The sequence below is a fragment of the Chlorocebus sabaeus genome, chromosome 7 (genome assembly GCF_047675955.1).
Source record: "Chlorocebus sabaeus isolate Y175 chromosome 7, mChlSab1.0.hap1, whole genome shotgun sequence".
Classification (NCBI taxonomy): domain Eukaryota; kingdom Metazoa; phylum Chordata; class Mammalia; order Primates; family Cercopithecidae; genus Chlorocebus; species Chlorocebus sabaeus.
The window spans coordinates 109042292-109055292 of record NC_132910.1 but is presented as its reverse complement, the minus strand read 5'-3'; the positions used below and the strand labels follow the sequence as shown (position 1 = coordinate 109055292).

Below are 13001 nucleotides of genomic sequence, written 5' to 3'. Positions count from 1 at the left end.
ATCTATTCATGAGGCATCCACCCTGATAACCCAAATACCTCTTGTTAGGCTCCACCTCCAACACATTGGTTTGGGGGAAACAAACATTCAAACCATAGCAGTCCTGTTTTACTGGAAATGAAGTTAAAAAAAGATGTCAAATGTTGTGTCCTGAGACCCATTCTTTGAAGCTTTGCACAGGGGCTGTAAATCAAGGCTTCACTGATCACAATGACTTAACTCCTCCAGATAAGAGTGAGATATTTCATTCTTATTGCAATAATTTTAAACAGCAATGCATCTGATAGTCTATGATTTCGGAGAATAAAATTTCTCAGTAAGTAAGCAGTAGTCCCTCTAAGAACTGGGTTTTTAGGGCATTTTATGACTGCAATATGTATTTGGGAAAAATATTGTTTTCTGATAAATTTGCACCTAACTTAATGGGCAGCTCTGGTTCTAGACTCACGAATGTCAGGGACATTGCTTTCTTGGTCCAAGTAATTTTCTCAGACTATAGTCTATAACTTACTATGATTCTAAACATTGATGAATAAGTCACTGTCACTTCCTAGGTAATCTGAGTCAATACATATAAAGAGTTTGTATTTCATATTTTAAATTTATAATACAAGGTGGTTGGAAGAAGTCTTCAATAGAATATGTATATAGAACTAGACAGTTTTTAAATGTTAGTGACTAAATTACAGTGCCTCCCACAGCATGTTTACTGGAACTCAGCCATCCAAGTGTCCCACAATCAGGTTTGCCAGTTTCCAGCAGGGAGCCTGAAGGTGCTCAGACTCCAACTGTGGCATCTTCAAAGCTTTTCTTTCTGGTTCTAGCTTGCTCTAGCTAGCAATCACTATCATCAAAGCTGTCTGAGGAAGACCTCCTGTTGCTGCGACTGATGGGACTCTTGGTGGAAGCCCTATTCCTATGTGCCCATGGCTGCAGCTCCCCAAGGGAGCAGGACATTGCTGGATTCTCTAAGAAGCTCAGAGGAAGTCACTTCTCACTGTGGTGCCATATGGGACTTAAAGTCATTCTACTCATGCTCTGTTTTTCAGTAAAGCTGCTTTTGCCTCTGTCTTCTGTGCCATATGTCTCCTGCAATGAATTCCCAAAACTTAAAGCAAACAAAACCAAAACCCAAAGCAAAAAATAAATAAATAGATAAATAAATAAATAAATAAACCAACCGAACAAATCAACTAATTAAAAAAAAAAAAAAAGAAGAAGAAATGAAGTCAACATTCTTTGAGATCCAGCTCTGCTTCTACCTTACACAATGATCAAACCACAACACTTAACTTCAGCCCCACAGGTCACCGCAATTTTGTCAAAAACAAAAGTGCCTTGAGATTGTATAGTTAAAGACCTCATCTGTTGATTTTCTTAAAAAGAAAACAGGAAACAGCCTGTCCAGGTAATTCAAAATCTCTATCTTAGAGACCAAAAACTGCTCATAGGGTTACATTTAAATAAAAGTTTCTACTTGATTTTACTTATCAACAATTTTAAAACTCTTGAGTCCAGTCTTAGCCAGGACATCCTTTTGCATAAGTAATCTTACAAATGCCCCCCCTCTCCCCCAGCGAATTCACATGGCCGTTCCTACCTTGCTTGTTGGCACAGTCATGTGATTTTCTTAAGCAATGTTCCCCAGTCAGTGGATTCACAGGGTGAGAGTTGGCATAATACCTGTGGTGAAAAGTCAGAGGAGAAAGTTCACTGAAGGTGCTGATGAGAGTATCATTGATGAGATTCATCAAGGGCCCTAATAGGGCTGGAGAAATAAGTAAGAAAAAAAGAAGGTACTGATGGAAAAGGCTTCTAAAGAAAGACTTCTCAATGATATATAATAACACTAACCATAACTACTAAAAATTATTGAGCCTTTATTTGGGAAGGCACTGCAAAAAGAGCCTTATCTGCATTATCTTGTTCAATTCTTAGAACAGCTTGCTGAGTTACATACTATTATTTCCTCCATTTTATGAATGAGGATTCTGAGTCTCAAAGAGTAACTTGCTCAGATCCATGTGGCTAATAAGTGGTACTGCTAGTTCTTAAACCAAATTTTCTCTGATTTCAGTGCTTGTGTTATTATTTCTTAATATGCTTTCCAAAATGTTGTGAGATATGCACCTTATTCTGAAACTTTTAATTAGATCTGAAATACACATGCAAATACGCATCTACAGAAGGTGAAAACTGTAACGTGTGTTTTAACATGCACTTTCAAAAACTATCTAAGCCTGCTTCATCCACTACCCCTTCTCTCCCTCTCTTTTTTGTTTCTAGCTCCTGAGTCCTCTCATTTTGACTCTCTTCCCATTATTCTTCCACTTTTCAGGTGGATGACCCATTTTCAAACTTACCCTGATTTTTACCTTTAGGATTTTACCTGGATATTATTCAATTTCTTGAACCAAAATCACCAGTAAGATACAGCTTAACAATTGCCAAATATTAATAATTGTAAGAAAAAATCAGATATGCTTGAAAAAATTATCAAGCATGAGTTATGAATTGATATGGGAAGTTTACTAGTGAAAACATAATAAAAATTTGACCCACATGAGGGTCAAAAATTTAACACAGGTAACACATCCAACATGAGGATAAAATGTAGTTTTATTAGTTTTGTCATAGTTGATTTGTTCTTTCTCTACACCTGCTGGTAAGAAGAAAAAACATTAACTTTGATTTAAAGCTTAGTTTGATCTGTTAATTTAGGCAGAAACTTTATCAAAAGTCTGCCTTGGCAAAAAGTAAAACACAAACAATGCTCAGTTATTACACAGCCCTCCAACCCCCGAGTTCTCTCCCTCAGGTGGTGTCCCTGTGTCTGAGGGAAGGGGTAGGGCTTACAGAACATTATGAACATAGAAGAGTCAGAGTCCTAAGATGTTAGATGCTGTGTCTCATAAATACTCTAGTTTCCAGGACAATGACCCATCTAATTTCTGCCTTGTCTGCTGGCATTTGTGGCTAAAGTGTAACTCTCGCCTTTTGCTCTTATTACTGCATAGAAACTGTCAAAATCACCAATGGCAGCCAGTTTGCTAAATCCAGTGGTTAATTCTCTGTCATTATTTGTGTCACTCTTCAGCAGCATCTGTCACAATTGATTTTTCCCTTCTCTTTCATGTTTTGCATTCACATGGCTGCTAGAACACCATATTATCTTGGTTATTTTCCTTTACTCTCAAAGCTTCTTCATTAGTCTCCTTGGATGGCTCTTCCTTTTATTCCTAACCTTTTAATTTTGGAGTTCCCAGCTCACTCTTCCGAAATCCAGTCCCATATATCTAATATCTTACTCAGTATCTCCACTTGGATGTCTGAGAGACAACTCGAACTTACTCCAAACCTGCCTTAGACATATCTTCCCTTTCTCAGTTGCAATACTACAGGTTCTCAGACCAAAAATCTTGGGGTCCTTAGGCTCTGCTAGTCCATAGCTTTGTCTCTTCCCTCATGGGGGAGAAACATAGATCAGGATTTTTTTTTTCTCCTAAGGTCTTGCCTCTGTGATTCACAACCCGTTCTCTTAATTGACAATGTCCACTGTATTACAGGGCATAATTATTTCACGTGTGCAAAGTTGTTTTGAAAACTAGAGACCTAGGTAAATTTGGGGTAAAGCCATATACGGAATTTGAAATTTATAATCTGAAATAATCTCTTTGATCAAAATCAGCCAAATGCATAAGTTGTCTCTTGCAGGCTTGAGTAATAATTTCAACTGGTCACATTTCCTTGACCTCCTTTTGACCCTCCAGGGGTTTCAAATTCAACATGTTTAAAATACCATCTTTCCTACAAGAGGCTCTTATAGCTATATTTGCCTTTCTTCTGGAAATAGAACCTCTGTTCTTAGAATAGTTTCTCTTCCTCGTCTAATTTTACAGCTTCCACGAGCATTGCCATTTTCTTACATGAGCCCACCACCCCGGCTCCCATTTGATTGGTTCAGGAATGTCAACCTGGCCCAAGTTAAGCCAATCATAGTATTTTAAGACCCTAGTTACAATTGGTTGATCCATTATGTGACATAAGGTGGGTCAGTTACAATCCTTCCTTAGAATATTTGAACTTGGAAGCACAGAAAATAAAAGGCAGTTCCCTTTGGAGATGAAACCTATCAGAGGTAAAACTTGGGATTTGTTTATAGTCACATTTCCAACTATAAGAAGGAGAACAGTCTGCAGTGAGAAAGAATAAAACTGACATCCAGAGAGAGGTACAAATGAAAGGTAGAGAACTAGATTCTGGTGATGTTCCGGTGGCTAGATCTAGTTTTTCCTGGGGCCCAATAGACTACCCTTTCAACAGGTATTAATGAAGAATCTTGTACTTTATATTATGGATACCCTTGCTAACTATACTAAGAAGGGAAAAAAGTATTCATTTTCTTATCTAATCGGGAAGGACATCGAAGTAGCTAACATAATCAAATAGCTGCAGTAACCAGGCCTCTATTTATGCTTCTGGCACTTCAGGACTGCTAGCTTTCTCTTTTTATATATCTCCCATTTCTGCTTATTTTAGCTTTTGAATCAGTCTCAACTGGACTTCATGCAGTTATGTTTTTTCTAGGGCACTGAGGAAGATGGCTGCAAGCTGCTCCAGTGTCTTTTCATCCCTCCTAAACGATGACCCCAAAGACAAACGCTCTAGGGGAAGTCTAATGAAGCCTCCTGATTGGTGTAGAGTAGGTCTCATGACCACCTTTGAACCAATCACTCTGGCTGGACCCAGCTCATAGGCTACTTCTGTGTCTGTGTCAGATAGAGCTTTGTAGAAAACATGGGAAGAGGAGGATACAGTTACTATAAAGCATATTATAATACATTCTGAGAAGACAACACTATAGCTACCACAGTCCACTATACCATTGTTTGTTGGTTTAATTCTTTCTTGGATTCAGTGCAGCAATAAAAGCCATTTTTTGCTAAGGCAGCTGGGTTTTCTCTCATTTGCAATCAAGAGTCCTGATGAACATACATTTTCCCATCTCTCTTTTTCTTCTTACATTCCTATCTCCCTGAATGACACTGCTTACTGAATCATTCTAGTTAAAAATACGGGAATCCTCCTCAAGTTTTCTCTATCTTTCACTTTCCACAGTCAAAAATGGGGGAATTATTCTTAATTTCTGCCTATTCCTTCTATATTAATAGATATCCGTATCCAGATATCCTGCTATGTCAGTTCTAACTCTAAAATAGCTCTATAATCAGCCTCACTACTCCATTCCTGTTGGCACAGCCATTGTTCACACCCTCATCATCTTTTGCATGATGTGGCCCTTAATTAGTTCACTTACTTTCAGTCTTGCTTATTTGCATTCTATCTTCCACACTACTGTAAAAGTAAATCATCATGTTATTTCCCTGAATGGTATTTTCTCTTGACATCCATTGCCTTTAGAATAAACTTAAAAAATTTCTTGGTGATGTGTACAGGACCCTTTCTGAATTTTTGTTAAGCATGCTTAACTTCTCTCTTGGTGTTTAGGTCTCAGCATCAGTTCTCACCTATGTATCCCACCTAGGTATGTCACTGCTGTGTCATCTTCATCCTATTCTTTTCAGTCAGTGCTGTTCTGACCCTAAACTCTACTGTCATCATTAGGTGTCCTTTATTTGCTCTTGGGACTCCTGATATCCTGAATCCTTCTGCCTTTGGTACTTACCAGGTTCCCAAACCTTATATTATACATAAATCACTTATGGAGCTTTTCCTTGACCTATCCTGGACACACTGCATTGGAAACATTTTAAAAATTTCCTCTTGGATCAGGTGTTTTGTAGGAGCAGTCATTTAGTAAACACTTGAGTGTTTCTGCTACTGCCTGATATTGGAGTTCTCAAATGCTTCCTTTCATCACTGATTGGAGCAATAAAATTCATTTTTGCACCTTTACCTACTTCTGAGACTTCTTCTGATTGGCTGACCTGACTTTAAAATCTCTTCAGATTCCATTATAGTCATCTCTGCTCCCTACCCTCATGACATTAACACAGAATCGGCTATTTCAATCATTTCGCTCTACTGTAGTTATGCAGCCCCTCCATTATTCCATCTTTTGAATTTGTTCTGTCTATACTTTCTTTATCATACATAATTAAAACTCTAGTTCAAGCCTAAATTATTTTTCCCAGCTACCTTGGCTATGTCTCCAACTATAAATTCTCCTTCTCACTTGAGAGCCCTGACATACCATTTCTAGATATTAACCAGGGCTTTAAAATCATTGTAGTGGCTCCAGTCATTGGCACACTACAGCAGAGGGCAGATAGCATGCACCTTTTCCAATGTCCATTTTCAATAACATCATGGCGGTTGTGTAAAATCGGCTATGGTGTGAATATTTACGCCACCCAAATCAGCAAATACTCAGCAAATGCTAGTTTTTTTTTCCCCCTGGAGGGCTAGTTGTTATGCATTTACCAGCATATCACTAGCTTCAGTGGACGACCAAGCTGTGGGACCCCTGATGCCAGCCTGGAGTACCTGATATAACACTACAGCTAAGAAGTATACACCATGGACTAATATCAGCTGAAAGCAAAAGTGCACTGAGCCTGGACAGGTGGGTTGTCAGTAGTCTCTAGACCTTAAAAAGTCTAAAAGTAAACTCCTAGTTGTGCTCCAAATCTGTTCTACTCCTGTACTGATTCATCTCAATTACTGGCAACAGCATTCACTGGGAACTTGCACAAATCATTTAGGGAATCTGTGCATCAAGTTTGGGCCCACTAGTGGCATGTATCTCATAGGTTGTTTTGAGGATTAAATGAATTGCGATTGGTAAAGTGCTTAGAATTGTATCTGGCACAATCATGACTTCCGGAAATACATACTATGTAAGTTTTTAAATATTTGCTCAGACCCAAACCCTTAGAGTCAGCTTTGTCTCCATCATTTCTCTCATACCCCATATCCAATCTGTCAGGAAATCATTTTCCTTCAATTTTCAAAATATATATCTGGGTCTGACCTCATCTTGCTACTTCTACTGTGACAACTTGGATCAAGCTTCCATCATGTCAATCTGAATTATTGTGCTGGATTACCTACTTTCACTCTTGCTCCCTCTGCTGTTAATTTCTAACATAACAACCAGAATGATCCCTATTCATTATTTTTAGACCATGTCCACTCCTCAGCTGAAAAACCTCTAAAGCAGGGGCTTCCAATCTTTCGGCTTCCCTGGGTCACAGTGGAAGAAGAAGAATTGTCTTGGATCACACATAAAATATACTAACACTAACAATAGCTGATGAGCTAAAAAAAAATTGCAGAAAAATCTCATAATGTTTTAAGAAAGTTTACGAATTTGTGTGGAGCTGTGCTGAAATCCGTCCTGGGCCACAGGTTGGACAAGCTTGCTCTAATGGTTTCCCATTTTTCTAAAAGTAATAGCCAAAGTCCTTCCAAAGGCTTACAAGGCTTTGGCCCAGCTCTGAGCTTTCCTCTGACGTCATCTTTTATAATACCGCCTCACTCAGATCTAGTCCGCCTGGAATTCTACCGCGGAGTGAGTGAGGGGAGTGTTGTGGGATTGTCAAAACAAGAATGAGTGAGAAAGCAAGAATGCACACAGTGAGGGCAAGTGGTTCAGGGTGGGGTGTATGGTTTAAGTGGTACAGATCAAAAAGGAAGAGTCCACGTAGGAGCAGTTCAAGAATTTTGTCCAAAACAAAACAAGTGAAAACAAGATCTATACCCAGCCCCTTGGAAATAGGCCTAGTATGAAGAAGGCAAGAAAGCAACTCCAAGTGCCTGGCATAGATCTTGCCAGTCTTGAATACCCTTGAGTCCTAAAATTAGGCCAAATGTGGTCTGGCTTTGTTGTAGTGGTATTTGGTGTTAGGAAGCCGGTGCATGTTTTGACAGAAAAAATATTTCTAAACCTGGTGGTATGTGGAACCAACTCCTGTAATAACACTGACCTGATTTTCTCCTAGAAAAGTGATGGGATGGCTCCTATAACTATAACTGAAAGTTCCTTGGGAAAAGCTGGGATGTGGCTGACATGAAGGCAAGCAAAAATTAAAAAAAAAAAAATGTAGCAGCCAGGACAACTGGGAGAATCGGCTGTGATCTAGTTCAAGGATAATCTTCCTTTTATTCAGAGACCAAGAACACATAGACCAAGAGCAGATATACTGATTATTATCTTTTAAAATACAGTCTTGACAGGGCCATATTGTAAACCAAACAATCAGATAATAAAAAATGAAACAAAACCAAAAAGAAGCCTTTTGTTGGCCCAGTTTAAAACATTGTACTGGTAAAAATCTACTGCAACAAAATCTACTGGGTAGGATCCCAACTGTTGTCTTACAGCCCAGCCTCATCATCTGCCTCATCCCTTTTTCTGATACTGATCTCAGTTTATGAATCCTTTTCCAGTCTGTACAGGTACCTTTCTAGCTTTGTTTCTGGCATATTAGCTCATTGCTACCGGCTTGTTTCTAGGATTCAATACTGCTTCTATGATTACTTGGCTGTAGCTCTTCTACTCATTAGATCTGTTTTGCTTGGGTCCCTGTGCTTTAGGTCCCTGTGGGCATAGTTGGCCTTAATATTATAACCTTCTCCGATCCCAACTCCCCTGGCCCCTTTGTCATCTGTATCTGCCTTATCCTGGCTTCTTCTAGACCATGTCCTTGGGTTAACAGGCTACCCTCGGAGATATACAGGCTACTGTATGCAAACATCTCATGACATGATAGAAAACTTCATCATAGCACATCCAGCCACCAAATAAAATTTTCCAGCATGCTGACAAGGTTAAAGGTTATTCTATTTAAATTTGTCCTAGCTGAGATTTTAGGACCTGGTCCTAGACCCTCCTGTAACTAGACCCTCTTTTGAATCCTTTCCATAAAGGCCTGATGAAGGTGATAAAAAATTTGGTGATGAATCCTTTATACTTATACGTAATTGATGCTGTTGGTTTACTACAGAGTTGCCCATGTAGCCAATATACATTTCCCCCAGCTGCTGAAAGTGCAGAAGCTGAGGCCTAGACCAGACTTTCTCCAAAGGGTCTCCCTTGGCTGACAGAGCTACCTCATCCAGAGATGCTTGGGAAGTTACTCCCTCCCCCTACCCCCATTCTACCTGGGTTAGACTTCAAATCCAGTTTTTTTGTATAGGGTGGAGTTGAGGGAAACGAGGCCTCTTCCCACATAATCACCATATAGGGCTCTCTGAGAAACGCTACTAGTCTGTGACTTGGTGCTGTAGGAGTGGTGCCAATTAAAATTATTCTTCCACCTTTAAATAAAATCTACCTTGCGACTTCACATTTTTAGTGAATTCAAGCATTAAAACCCTTCTCTTACACTGATTAGGGCATTATTTCCAGATGAGAGCTCTGATACATCTTTTTGGACAAGTTGTCAAATCCATGCATCATCAAGTATGCTTTACTCCAGTAATGACTTGCATCTTTTTCAGGCAATAGATCTTCACACGTATAAAATACAGGTATGAGAGAGTGTGTTAGTTCCTCTCATCAAATTGCATTGATGTGAGGCTTTAGAAAGAGACACTGGATACTGTTTCCATGACAACCGCTTCACTGCTCAAGGGGAAAACAGGACAGTGATTGAAATCTGTGTTAATGGCAGCTCTAAAAATAATCGGCAATGTATTGAAATCAAATGAAAGAGCCAGGAAGCAATTAATAAAAATTGTAACCGTGAAGAGTGAGATTATTACAGTTATAATATTCTTTAAGAATTATAGAAATGGCTGCTGACAAAAATAGTTTTGGGGAGAATCAATTATTATTTTGTTTGTCCATTCTTTCAGGTGGCTGTCGATATTCATTATATGCCAGCCATAGGTTAGGACCTGAAGATAAAGGGGTGAATCAACAGTGTCTCTATCTTTCAGGACCTCATGGTTTTATCTTCTAGGATCTCACAGTTTTATAAAAAGAGAATCCACCGTGATTATGATGGACATTTTGTTTGCATACCCAACGTTTAACCATTTCCCACTGTGTAGCAGCCAGGAGATTACATATTTGTGTGGGATCAATTCCATAGCTAAGTCCAGGGACAATTTGAAATCATTTAGTATAGTTATTGGTTCTTCGGTGAGCATGCAACCAAGGCATAAACCTATATGACACTCTTTTATTAAGACTGGCTTCTGCACAAAGCTCAGAAATGTTGAGTGGTGATGGGATGCTTATAGTCTTTTTTACTTAAACATAAAAGAGGGGGCATGTAAGGTCTGTTGCTTCAGGCAGCTACTTTGTGATTAGGGGAAAATCAGCCTGAGGATGAAACCAGCCCTTGGACAAGGGCAATGCCAGGAGAATCACAGAGAAACACAGCCAGACCTGATTGAACTGCAGGAAACTACTCTACCTCTATATGTTCTAGAGATCACAGCCCACCAAATTTCTTTTTGTGGATGCTTGAGTTGGGTTTTCATGGTTTTTTTTTTCACCTGAAAATAAAAAAAAAAGCATACAGCTACTAACAAATGTCAATGTCATGAAATAAGTGTAATATTGCAAATAAGCAGAGGTAACTATTGGATGTACAGGGAGAGAATAAATCAGAGGGAGAAAGAGGAGGTAACAATGAACTCAATCTCAGAGAAAGGAGAGCAGAGAAGATCAAGAAGCATCTTATATTGTGAAAGTAGAAAATTCAGCTTTGTTGTCAGCATAGTTCCTGACTGTCCAACTATCTGGGACTGCCAATCAATGGCAAAATGGGCCTATCTTAGCCCAAGCTCTATGCAGAGGTGGATGTATCCCAAACCTAAAGAAGCTTAAGCTCATGTGCTTGTTATTTACACTGCCCCTTTGGGGAGGAAGTAGCAGCCATGGCTGCACATTAGCAAATGGGCTGCCCCAGCTTGAAGGTTATACTCTTGGGCCTGGTGGTGTTTTTGCATTGTGGATGGAGTTTATGAAATTGTGATGTTTATGGTATTTATCAACTTTTAAAATGTTGTAACTTGGTTTTATGTATTTTCTAAGTAAATATTCTCTTTAGTATGTAAATTTGTATTCTTTTAGTTAAATAGAGTGCCCAAAAGTGTACCATTGTCAGACCCACAAACCCTACATCTGACACCTGTTTTATGAATCGAATATTCTCAGTCTTCTTCAGATGAGTCGGTTTTAACTAAAGCTTATTTCTCTCCAGCATCTTCCAGCAATCTGTAAGAAGTACGAACATGGTGAAGTATCTGCCTATTTTTCTTTTTCCTAAAATTTCAGACACAGCAGGCATGTTGTCTGAATCCTAAATGCAATCGGCAATGATTTAACCAACTGTTTTGTTATTACATGTACCAGTTTCCTGGAACTGCCATAACAAATTACCACAAACTGGGTGGCTAAAAACAACAGAATTTTATTCTGCCGCAGTTCTAGAGGTTAAAAGTCTGCAATCTTTTGCTATCAGTATCAGCGGGGTATGCTCCTGGTGAAGACTCCAGGGAAGAATACTTCCTTGCCACTTCCTAGCTTCTGGCAGCTCTCGCAATCCTTGACTTCCTTGGTTTGTAGCTGCATCACTCCAGTCTCTGCCTCCATCTTCACATGGCCTTCTTCCTTGTGTCTCTGTGTGCCCTCTCCTCTTCTTATAAGGACACCAGTCATTTGATTTAGGACCCACTGTTATTCAGTATGGCCTCAACTTAATTACATCTGCAATGGCCCCATTTCCAATTAAGGTTATATTTTGAGGTTTCAGGTGGATATGAATTTTTGGAAGGCACTACTCAAACCACTCAACTACATAACAGGCATATCGTACTCCCAGATGGGGATGGAGTGATTTGCATTGTCCCCATCCCATCTTGTTTCATCAAGTTCCACATTTTAAAGACTGTAATTGACAAGGTTTAAGTTCTAAGTATAAATACTCCTAGATTTACCTCTTTGATAAATACATTATATACTCATAATATTCTAAATCAAAAATGCATTTAATACACTCAACCTACCATATATCATAGCTTAGCCTACCCTACTTTAAATATGCTCAGAAAACTTACATTAGCCTATGGTCAGGCAAAATCATCTAACCCTAAGATTATTATATAATAAAGTGTTGAATATACCACGTAATTTATTGAATGTAGTACATGATAGAGTACAGTATCATTTTTCAGTCCTTGTGGTCACATGACTTGGAGCTGTGGCTCACTACTGCTGCCCCACATCATGGGATATTATCATCTCATAGCCATAGCCTTGGAAAAGATCAAAATTCAAAGTATGGTTTCTACTGAATGTAGGTATCTTTTGCATCATTGTAAAGTTGAAAAATTTTAAGTTGAGCCATAACTTGGGGACCATCTGTACAAATCTCTGCATCAATAAAAAATCTTTGAAATGAAAGTGATTGAAACTCAATTTGAGCTTGTTAGGCAAAAGGGTGAATTTATTGGCACATTAATTATGGTGAGGACAGGGAAGATGGAACAATGAACTAGAGGCTCTAATCTGTATTATTCTCTTCCTTCTCTTTCTGTGGTTCTTTCTAAACAGTGGCTTCATTTTCTCAAGCTGGCTGAAATGATGTGCACTATCCCTCTTCCTGGGATCATTAACTCATCGCTTCATGACTAGACAATAAATGTTCTCAATTTAAAAGTCCTGGAAGAAGACTAATATTCCAAGCTTGAGTAAAGTTCTCAACCCTGGACCAATTGCTGTCCTAACAGGGAGATAAACTGTTTTTGCCATAGCTTAGCCATGTATTCATTCTTACATGCAGGACGGTGATGGGGTCTATTCCTAGAAGAAATGAGGAAAGAAATGGTAGGTAGAGAAAAGGTAGATGTCTATTATCAATAAATCATAGTTCCTTTTTCCATTCTCTCCTGTACTCCTCCACCCCTCTTTCACATAGTACAGAGAATTGGATTAGAAATTGTATGGATCAGTCAGGCACGGTGGCTCACATCTGTAATCCCAGCACTTCGGGAGGCCAAGGCAGGCAGATCACCTGCGGTCA

General features: G+C 39.0%; 1 protein-coding gene across 1 annotated transcript in view; it reads left to right on the top strand.

Annotated features, from left to right (window-relative positions):
• Positions 1 to 13001, top strand: part of GASK1B (golgi associated kinase 1B) — a 110177-nt gene that overhangs the window by 35437 nt on the left and 61739 nt on the right. The gene's annotated exons all lie outside the window — the stretch shown is intronic.